Source organism: Opisthocomus hoazin, chromosome 18, assembly GCF_030867145.1.
Source record: "Opisthocomus hoazin isolate bOpiHoa1 chromosome 18, bOpiHoa1.hap1, whole genome shotgun sequence".
Lineage (NCBI taxonomy): Eukaryota > Metazoa > Chordata > Aves > Opisthocomiformes > Opisthocomidae > Opisthocomus > Opisthocomus hoazin.
In genome coordinates this window covers 16351931-16363104 of record NC_134431.1, presented here as the reverse complement: position 1 = coordinate 16363104, position 11174 = coordinate 16351931, and the positions used below count along the sequence as shown (strand labels likewise).

At 49.8% G+C, this 11174-nt stretch overlaps 1 long non-coding RNA gene across 2 annotated transcripts; it reads right to left on the bottom strand.

Annotated features, from left to right (window-relative positions):
* Window positions 1-660: 660 nt before the first annotated feature.
* LOC142363565 (uncharacterized) lies at window positions 661-10784 on the bottom strand. Of its 2 annotated transcripts, none has more exons than XR_012765817.1 (3): window positions 1584-10784; window positions 1293-1442; window positions 661-1101 (listed from the first exon to the last, which is right to left on the bottom strand). It is a non-coding gene; the product is annotated as an uncharacterized LOC142363565 (long non-coding RNA). The 2 variants fall into 2 exon arrangements; XR_012765818.1 differs by having other exon boundaries at window positions 1293-3776; window positions 3898-10784.
* Between the last annotated feature and the right edge of the window lie 390 nt (window positions 10785-11174).

Sequence of the window (11174 nt, the reverse complement as noted above, 5' to 3'; positions counted from 1 at the left end):
TCTGGGATCTTTCCCAGACTTTGTGTTATCTTACCTCTGTCAGACCCCGTCGGCTTTGCAAACTGGAGCATCAGAATCCATCCTGCTCAGTCCTGTGAGCTACGTTTATCACTATGGGAGCAAGGAATCCTGTAAAGGAAAGGTTGAGGTAGGAGGTTGAAGGCTCCGGGTTAAACAGTGGCAACTGCTGCCGGAGGGCATTGCAGAGCCGAAAGTGTAACTGTGTTGGAGGAAGGATTAGACAAATTCGTGGGTGACACGTGCTCTGGCGGCTGCTGAAGCTGATAATCTCCGTGCAAACCTCTCGTTCGGGATGTCCCCGAGGTGCTGATGGCCGGTGGCCAGGGGAGCATCGCGAGAGGCAGCGATCCCTCGCTGCTGGTCCTGCTCTCGCCCGCTGTGTGAACCAGCCAGCAGAGCTGCGATACCGTACCTCTGGGTTATCGGGAAACAATATGAGGAACTTTGCTGCTGAGCGTGCACAAAGTGTGATGTCTTACTTTTAAAAGAGAAAAGGGAGAGCTGTAGCTCCTCTTTGAGAGATTTCAGAAGGGTCTGAACTCTGTTTTCTCAGGTCTTTTCCACTAGGTGATGTGGAGACACCACACACTTTTTTTTTCCTAAGACAAAGAGGAACAGAAGTGATTTCTCACACTCCCATCAAGTTTTATTTGAATGAAATATGACATTACATTGGAAAGAATGATGCAAAAGTCCAAAGACAGCATCATCTGAAGAGAAGACACGCTGAAGCCGAGTGCCGCAGCCGTCGGTATGTTCCCATAGAGCCTGAGCAGCACGTGGCACCCGGCAGCTCTGAGCTAGCATCAAGGTCATTTCAGGCTTGGGAGTTACAAGGGAAATTCTGCCTGTGAGGGTGATAAGCACAATATTTTTGTAACTGTTGCTTTGTGGCTGCAAGGAGCCCAGACTGGCAAAGCCACACTGTGGGAGTGTATGTTCTGTTCAGTGCTGCTACCGTAAAACGCCCCGGCTGCACTCGGGTCCGGCCCCGCTGCTCCAGGCAGGCTATCAGCAGCTCGAGGGGCTCCTTCCTCTGTGCTGATGTGCTCAGGAGCTCCTGAGCTGGATGTGGGAGTCCTACAGAAACACAAACAGTAATTAATAATAACAGTAACTGCAATCCAGATCATTACATGGGTCATGCCCAGCTCCAAAATTTGAATTCTTAGAGCATGAATTAACCTGCTAAATTCTTGTTTAGGAGGGACTATAAATTGTGCCCTGTCTCCTGAGATGAGGCCTGGAACAAGGGACGCTCTGTGCCTTACCTTCATGGGTTGCTAGACCCGCAGCTCCACTCTGGGATGAGGATCACCCCTCGGAGAGCTGCGGGTGTGGGTGCAGCTCTAGGAACCCCCCGGCTTGGGGACGGACCGAGGGCAGAGATGTAGCCCAGCCCCACTTCTCTGCTTGATTCACTGGGGGGAAAAATATTATGAAGAATAAACAGAAAAAAACATATAAAACAAGAGCAAATTTTTTATGGGTATGTGACAGATCAGAATTCATCGCTCTGTTGTACCAAGCAGCGATGCAAATGGGAGCGTGGGGAAAATTACCTGCGCTGTGGTCTTTGCTGCTTATCCACTTGCTGTGCTTTTGGCACCGTGTCCGATGGGAATATTTACTCTTCATTTAGCAACAGCACAAACTCACTGGTACCAAGGCAGAGCACGCTGAGATCTCGCAGGGCGTGAGTGAGGTGGCAGCATCTCAAATAAGATCCCAGCAACGCCTGGGGTGCCCGGGAAGTGATGCAGAGCGTCGGCACAAGGGTTTGGCTTTGGCTCCAACTGAGTAGCCGTGGTCAACACAGCGTGTTTGTACAGCAAGAGGAGATCATATTCATCAGAGCAACACCCTTCCGCTTTACGCGTGTTTTTGTGGTGTAATTGCCATTTAGCTACCCATTAAGGTCGCTTCTCTCTTGTCAGAAGACTAGAGAAAGAGGTGATTTTCAATCACCAAAGGTTTTACTTTTTTTAAAAAAATAAAGTGTGATGTAAAAATAACATTATAACTGAGGCGTGACTTTGTTTCACAATGACATGTTTTAATGACTTTGTTTCATAATGTTTTTGAAGATTCCTGTTGAACTAACTGAATCTTTCAACTCTTTTTGTTGTTGGCTTAAAATGCTGGCACTAAATGTTGCTCCAGATCTCACGTACTGTGCTATTCACTCTGCCAAATCCCCCCTGCAGATTTTGGTAAATGTTGCCATTGCAGGATAATGAAGTAGAGATGCTTATTGGCAGGGATATCATCTGCCCATATGATCGGGGAGATGGTCATGAGCATCATGTGTTTGTGAAGAATGTATTCCAGCATGATATGTACCCTGCTTAGTTAGCCGTATTGGAAAGATTTCCAGATAGCTATTGATTTTCCAGTTCTGTAATTAGTTCAGAGATCACAAACATAGAAAATATCGCTCCAGAAATGGATTTTTTTTAATTGTTCATAGCACCAAATCTGCGTTGTGACTGAAGCATGTCACATGCTTTCTGCAGAGAAAGACTTTGAACTTTGGAAAAACATTGCCCCTGTAAACGCAGAGAAGAAATCACATGGCTAATTCTGTTGCTATCTCAGATAAGGCGTGGATCTCACTCGTTGCAGCTGGTTTTGCAAATCCATCCCTATAGTTCCTCCTGCAGGATCAAGGTCTACAGGAGAGATCGGACTCTGCATCTGCAAGTCCTGCTTGTGTCCCGGTCAGGAGCTGCCCGTGCGGGTCAGGATCAGAGGAAGCTTCAGCCATCCCCCGCGGCACAGAGCCCTCCATCTGGGGATGCCCTGACGTGCTGGGACCGATATTCACCCACGTCATGGTTTTCACTTAATTTGTGCTCTGTGCTTGCCATCACACAGCTGCCTCTTGCCCCTCCAAGGAGGTCACAGAGCACATTCCCAAACACGTCCCCAGCACACGCAGCCCTCTGCCCTCAGCGGGGAGCTCAAAAAGCCTGTGAGGAGGAGACAGACTCCTTTGCCCCCTTTCCAAATTCATGGAGCTGCCCTTAATCACCATCACGAGGGTCCACGTGGATGCTGTGATGCCGTGAGCCAGCTTCTAAAGGGCTCTGGCTGCAACCTGCAGCACCACAACATTTCCGAGCAAACCTGCATTTTGCTGGTCTGCTGCTCCCTCCTGGTCTCTGCATCGATGCTGTATTAGTTTAACCTCTACATTCTTTATATCGCTGCTGGAGCTGCCTATTAGTGCAGTAAAGGCTGTGCGTGCACACGCGTTGGCGCTGGACTCTGCCCCAACCCTGGCAGGGCTCACGCGTCACAGGGAGCTGAGCACACCCGAAACAAGTCCCCTCGACCACAGCTTGGGCCATGCTCAAATCATCTTTCCTCTCCTCTCCCTGATCCCTGCAGCAGCAGGAAATCCAGGCTCAGCCTCACGTACTGGGAAGGTTGACAGGATACAGCTTTAATTTGGTAACATCCACTTGTTTATCACCTGAAGAAACACTCGCACATGCCATTTCCTTGTTACAATTACAGAGAAACTTAATTAGCTCAACTTCTTGCTGGAGTAGGCCTGATTTTGCATTTGGCATGCTGAAAGCCATCAGACAGCAACAAGCCGCAGCGTCTCCTGCAGCTGGCGGAGGACAGCAGTCGGTCTCGGTGTCCTTGTCCCTCCGGTCCCATGCCATCGCAAGGGCGCACCAGGCCACCAGTCATTTTGTAGCTCCTCTGCTCTGTTAGTGCTTTTCTGGTTTTTTGATTCTCTTCTAGGATGGTGAGAGGGAGATAGGGGAGGAAAGAGATATAAACACTGGGAGCATAGAAATGCAGGTCAGAGTTGCTGCAGCGGTCCTGCGTATTTGAGATTTGTTTCCCCCGCTTCCTTACCCAAAGTTGAGCATCCGAGGGTCCCGCAGAGCAGCAGGCAGCTGGCCAAAGGCAGTAGTTTCTCCTACGAGTGTCCATGGCCAGAAGCAGACACATGAATAACCATCTGTTAGAGGCATGCCAGGGCTGCTCCCACCTTCATCCCACAGACAGAGGGTGAGGGGAAACCCAGCCCTGGCCCCCACTGTGGCAGGGGATGCTCCCACCCTGTCTGTCCCGTTTGCCACTGTCACCCGGGCTCTCCCCAGCAGCTAGAAGCTGCCTTTGCACAAGCAAACCTGCCCTGGACCTGCCAGGTCTGGAATGTCTTTTTTTTTATTGCTTCCAGGCAACATTTTTCCATCTGTAATTATCAGCTGAAGAAAGATGTGTCTTCTCTTCTTCGGAGGGGATTTTGGGTCCTGCTCAGCGAGGTGCATGAGCCGGTCAGTGCTTCGTGTGGGTGACTCAGTGGCCTCGTTGCGCACGCAGGGTGGGGTGGATGTTGCTTACGGAAAATAGGAGCAGTTACATCCAGTGAAAAAACAAACTTCCTCTTCCAAAGACGCTGTTACTGCTCTCTACCAGGATAATGGCAGATACTTTCTGTGAAGGCAAGGCCAGGAGACCCGAACAGAGGTAACAAGGGCACCATAATTACAGACATTATTAGAATTATCTTATTTCAGTGCCCAACTTTGCCAAGCATCAAACAAATCAGTTAAGTCCCTTCTCTAAAAATCATGCAAATTAGGAAGGTTGGACAGACAGCACACCCCCTTCAGAAGAGAATTTCCAAGTTACAGGATTACATATTCTGCCATAGCAACATGGAGAATTTGACTGCTAGGAGAAATCTCAGGAAGGAAGAAGAGGTGCTCGTTTTTAAAAAAACCCAAGCCTTATAATAATAACAGCAGTAAAACTGGGCAATCATTGATTCGGTTGAGGAAGTGCTTCTGCAACTATATAATTCCCAGACACACCCAGTCATAGGGAAAGCTCAGGAGGTGGGAAGTGCTGCAGTGAAAGTAAATTTAGCAAGACGTTAATGAACCGGGCGCCCTCCACTCGCTTGCCCACGGCAGCTCCTGAGGCGAGCGGTGCCAGGCCAGGACATGAATTCTCCTCCTGCATGTGCGATCATTGCACCAGCCCACTTTTAATCTTTGCAGGAAAATGGTATCGCTGGGAGCATTGTTATACAGGAGTCCTACAGGAGAAAGATGTGGAAGAATGGAGGAGAAAGTGCTGCTTCATTCTTTACCTCCAGTAACAATTCTTGGGGTCACCCAGCCTCCTGGTAAGCAGGATTTGGGGTGTGGATGAGAGAAGGGAATTGCAAGTGCTTTCCCTGCCTCCCTTTGCTCTAGGACAGGTGAATATGAAAAAAAATGGAGTATTTGACCCCAAGAATATATCTAGTCTTTGTGTAAGTGATTCCCCCTTGCATGAGGGCAGAGGGGCTGCTACCCCTGGGATGCTGGTGTGGAGGGAACCAGGCAGGGATAATCCCCCCTAACCATGCACCCCTGGAGTTAGGCAATAACCGGGCATTTTGGGGGTTACCCGCTCCCTTCCCGAGGTGGGAGGATTTGCAGGATGACCCGCGGGCATTTCTCTGGTCTCCCCTCGGAATTCCTGCCGGGATGAGGACGGGAGCGGCGGAGTTAGCCCAGTCTCACTCTCCCATCTAGTGGTAAAACAAGGGAAGGTGGTCCAGGCAGAAAGAAAGAAAGAAATTCTAGCTTTCTGGGGCTTCTGGAGGGGGTGTCATTGTGGGTTCAGTTCAACCCATCTTTCCCAGCGTGCTGAGGGTCAGGAATGTCACCGACCGGATCCAGAGGGAAAGACAGCAAAAGGCAAAGGTGGCTCTGGGTCGCTCCCCGGGGCCTGCTCTGGGGATAAGCCATGAAGGGGAGAGGTCTGCACGCTGGTGAATACACCCCAGAACAGTCTGGATCTCGAAGCATAAGATTCTCAAGCAAAATAACATCTCTGAAACCACTCATGATGCGTGTGAGGCACAAAGCTGTAGAGCAGCGTGAGAGCCGCCTCTTCCCCCGAATAACCTCTTGCCTTCAAATAGCCCTCGCTGCTGCTCCGTCCTTGATGTGGACACAGCTTTGCAGCTCACCCCAGCCACCCCACATGCAAGCCCCAGGGCCACCCCGCTGCCTTCCTGGAAAGACCTCTGCGGTCCCCCAAAAATAGCAACCCACAAAGGCTGATTGTACAGACAACATTCGGTACCCGCAGGCATCGTGCTCAGGAAACGCGCCGTCGGAAATGCGAGCTGGGGGCTGCGCTCGCTGAGCACGGCGTGCAGAGCCTGAAATTTCAGCAGTGCAACAGCCTTTAAGGTCCCTTCTAGGAGGTGACTAGGGGAGGCTGAAGCAGGACAAGGTGGGTTACTTTGAGCTGTAAAGCTGTGTTTTACTTCAGCCAGACCCACAGAGCTGGATGGGAAGGGTTTCACATTTCCCACAAAACTTTAAGGTGGTCAAGGTGATTCAGGCCCCCAAAATACCCATTTTTGCATGAGGAACTGGTGCGGAACCAGCTCAGTCAGTGACTGGCTCCAAGGGGCTGTCACTCGCCGGGCTGCAGAGGTGCGGGGCTCAGGTCCTCCTGTCCCAGGTTCAGGATGCTGCAATTCCCTCTCCGGAATCGAGAACTCAGTGCCAGAGACCTGAGATGCAGAATGGGTGCACCCTTACAGAAGGTTTATCTTCTCTTATCGGATCAAAGACTCATAGCATTTCCTGGAAGGTTAGACGATGACTCATTTTCAGCAAATAAGGTCAAAAGCACAAGGGGAAAAAATAAAAGCAATCTCTCTTAGATCCGCTGTTTACAAACCCCGGAGGTATGAGTGCTCAGCCCACACTGCTGTTCACACAAAAGGGCTTTCCTGGAGCAGCACGCTGCTAAACTTGGCTTTTGCAGGGTGTCACCCACGTAGTCTGCAGCGTGAATCACCTCAGCTGGAAAGAGGTAACTCAGGTGAGTACAATACTCACTCCCACACTGTCAGATTATTAAAAAAAAAAAGGTTCTGAGCAGACTGGGAGGGCAGGAATGGGCCAGGTAAGGTGTAAATCTTCTGCCAGAAGGAATGAAGTGCTCTAGGTAGTTTTCCAGGCAGCTGAAAGAGGGGGATGCATTGGGTCCAGCATTGTCAAGAGACGATAACAGGGCCAAGCCACCTCAGAGGATGCACAAAGCCGTGTCAGTCTGTGCTTGCTGGGATGGGACATCGCTGGGCTGTGCACGGTGTAGCTGGGACCAAGGTGGGTGCTGGCTGGTGGTGCTGGGCCCTTCACGCTGCTGGGGCACAGCTGAGCCACCGCAGCCCTCGGATGCTTGGCGTGTCGGGAGAGGGCAGCCTTGGCTGCAGATGGATGCGGCCAGGAGAGCTGGAGGCATCCACAGCCAACCGGCCCCAGCACGGCGCGAGATGTTACTTTTAAGAAAATGCTTAAATGAGGAGGTTTAGGTGATGCTCAGTGTGGAAAAGGGGGTAACTTTCTCTCATGAAAACGCTACCAGGGGTTAAGCACTGTCCTATCTGTATCCGCAAGCACGTCCCGGGATGCGATTCACATCTGAGCTGATGGGGCAGAAGGGCCCCTGGAGCAAGGCTGGCCACATGCTGCTGCTCCAGAATCCCCTCTCCAGCACACTTGAAGTTGTATATCAGGTTTTCCTTCTTCACTGCAAGCTCATCTACATGCAGCACAGGCCACCAGGTACCACATGTGCCACAGCACTGGGACCTGGGTGGGACATCCTGGGCTTGCGTCTCCAGCAATAGCCCTGCAAACCCTCCCTGGAAAGCGTGTTCCCTGTTACAGCAATAAAAAAAGGTTAATGAAAAGACGCTATTGCTGTGATGCTTCATTTGAGCTGTGAAGAGAAGATAAAGTTCTGCCTCCCACTAGAGGTGTCACCAGGGAAAATTATTCCTTCCTTCTCTAAATGGCATGACATTGTTTCTTCTTTTCAGCTTGCTGCCAACTTGGTGTCATGGTCTATTTTTTCATGAAAAGCATCCGGTTACCTGGCAGTGGTGGTATCCTCCATCCAACCTCCCACCCCCCAGACAAGATCAGTACAAAATATATCCAAGAATAGGTTCACCTAGGAAAGAAGACTAAATAAGAACTGCTCTTAGCATGTGAATAGCTAATGAAGACCCACTTAGCAGTCTCAGCATATTCATCAGCTTCAGCAGATGATCGCTGATTGTGTGTCTGCAGCTACTATATTCTTTGCTCATTATACCCAGGTCAAATGAAACATACACCAAACCATGGCAGAAATGAGAAGAGCCGATGGAGATGGCCATAGTGGTGACCCATCCCAACTGGAAAATTACCAGTTAGGATTTTTTATAGCCCATTACATGGAGCGATTTCATCTAGCAGCAAGAGGTAGGTCACTTCTAATCTCCAGGGGTGAAATCCAGCTCATCACACCATCCCACGTCTCCCATTAAGAAGAGATGAATGTGAACAGTCCTGCCTGGGAGATCCCTTGGAGAAGCACCGGGCACACGTTTTGGGGGTTGTTTAGGATTCACCACCACATGAATGTGCTGGTGTTGCCCAAAGGACTCGGGGCTGCCTGCACCAGCCTGGGTGAGGGTTGAACGGGGTGGCAGGTCAGCTTGGCACCCAGCTCCTGAGAGCAGCTCTGGCAATGGCTGCCACCCTCACCAGTCACTTCACCGCTCTCCTCTACCCAGAAAGACTTTTCCCTCTTAGCAAGAGATTTTTCAACCAGCTGTCAGAGTCCTGTGAAATTTATAATGAATAACATACGTAAATACACTATAAGCTATATAAATATAGGGAATCCTCTAACAGGATTTTCTTCTTAAGCGCCTTTGGGCATTGATTTCTCCCTTTCCTGAAACCAAACATGGAGGGCTCAGGGACTGCAAGGTGAATGAAGTTTTTATACTATATTTGCTAATAACCTGGGAAAGAAGAAAGAACAAAAAAGAAAGAAAGAGAGCCAGCCCGATCCTGCCTCACCGCGAGTACGCGTGTCTCAGTTTGCCACTAAACTCGTGGCAATGGATAAAGATGGAAGAGGGGTGCTGTACTGTGAAGCTCCATTGCCAGAGGACTCTGCTGCAATCTGGATTACATTGCTGTGAAATCAGCTCTATTTCTACTCGTCTGATCCAGCCCCGAGACCTCACTGAGGGCGGTTACTCCAGACCTTTCAGTCTCTGCTCCTTGCTACTCCTAACCCAGTAAACCACCCTTTTCTCACCGGTTCTGGGTCAGAGGAAGATGTTGTGATTAGGCTACCTCTATTTTGTGGTCTTTTAATTATTTCCACCTCTGTGATTACACTAATTAGCTAGCTGGTTTCTAAGGGCTGCATTACACTTTCATTAATCACAGTGTTAGCTAGTCTCGTTAAGAGTGCCTGATTTTTTGCATTACGATTTGAAATTATTCAATGCAAAAGAAACCTGAAGGAGGAAAAGAAGTCAATAAGAATAGACTCAGTCTTTGCCAGCAGCTTGGCTGAGAGCCTCTCCGGTATATTTAGAAATGTTATGATTTACAAGAGCCCGCCAACCATTTACTTAGTGTCTATAAAAAAAGAGGTAAGTTTGAAGTTTCCAAATCACAACTATTAAAGGCTTTTTCTCACTTGCTTTGATTCGAGACAGTTGACTGACACATTCAAATAGGATCAAAAATAAAACAACTGACAACACGCCTGCTTCATCCTGATAGCTGTAACCGAGCACTTGCCGCAGCTACACCATCTTTTCATCACATGGCAAATCCAGGACCAAGCAGAAATAAAGATATAAGAGCAGGTTAAGTTTTCACTACCCAAAAAAACATTACATTGACAGCTCTCGAGACCTTCCTATAGATCTTCATCCACGGAGACTATGTGATGTGCTAAAGGACTCCTTAAAATAATCAAAGTTAAGAACAAGATAGCCCACGTTCGATAGCTTAAGTACCTGCACAGGGGAACATCCATTATGGCAGAAAATAATAATAATAATACAGAGATTTAACACTTACTTCACAGGCAAAATTCAAAAGCCTGTACAAACATTGATCAATTAATTCTGCCAACCTGCTGCGTGTCAGGCAGGGGAAGGACAACGGGTGAGAAGGCAGTCACCCAGAGACCTGCAAACTGCCAGCAGAGCAGGCCAAGCTGGAGTCATCCTGTGCAGGCAGCGCTGCCCGTCCCCTCGAGCCCTGCGCAGGCACGAGCTGTTCATCCCATCGCCGTTTCCGAGCATGGCATGCAGGGAGAGCCCAGAGCCCTGCTTCGTCCTCCACTGCAGCCGCTCCGCGAGCCCCCAGGAGACATCGCTGCTTGCACTGCCACCATCACACAAAATCATCCAAGGATTTTGCAAGGCAAGAGACACAAATCAGAAAGAAACCAAAAGTGAGCTCTTACACATCAGGCCTATTTTAGCTTCCAAGAGATGAAAATTGATCATGCTCTCTTCTGCTGGAGATGCTACAGGTGCATGTAACCAGTGATTCCCACTCCCTTTCCCCATCCTGGGCCAGTCCTGCACATCAGCCCTTTCTCGGGAAAGCAGTCATCACCCACGCAGCATCCCGCAGCCTGTTCAGGTCATGGCCTTCGCTGGTGGGCTTGCGGAGGGCTGTGGCACCAAGGGCAGTGACCTGGCCTGGAAAAGCAGTTCCCAAAGAAAAGGGTGCAGGCAATAAGCCAGGGCAAACACAGGAGGCTACTGAAGCTTCTGCAAGGGAGCCTTGGTAGGATACTGGCACTTAAATGCTGTTCCTCAGGCAGCAATCAGCACTTTGCTCAGCTGTTTGTGAGCTTCATCAGCACCTTCAGCACAGGTGCTGCTGGTACCTTCAGTGAGGGCCTGTGTACCTGCAGTTACCCCATGCTGGTTTTGGGAACAGGACAAACTTTGACCTGTTATCCCAGACAGGTTAACAGTGCTGCGCAAGGATTAACTAAGCCAGACCTCCAGCAGCAGCTGCAGCATCTCAGCTACCGCGGGAGGCTGACCACCAGCTCCCAAGGGGGGGGTTTTATAGCAGAAACCTCTCTATTTAGTTATTTTTCATCTCTTCCACCTCCAACCAGCAGTCTTTGCCTGCGGCAAAGCTAAGCTCTGATGAAGGATGTCTGGCCATCTGCGGAGTGTGGCCCTTCTCCCACACCTGGGCATGCCGACCTGGGCTCTGCGTGATGATGAAGAGGGTGGCCAACCCCCAGTTCAGCGAGGTGCTTCAGTGCAGCATAGTTTTAGTGAG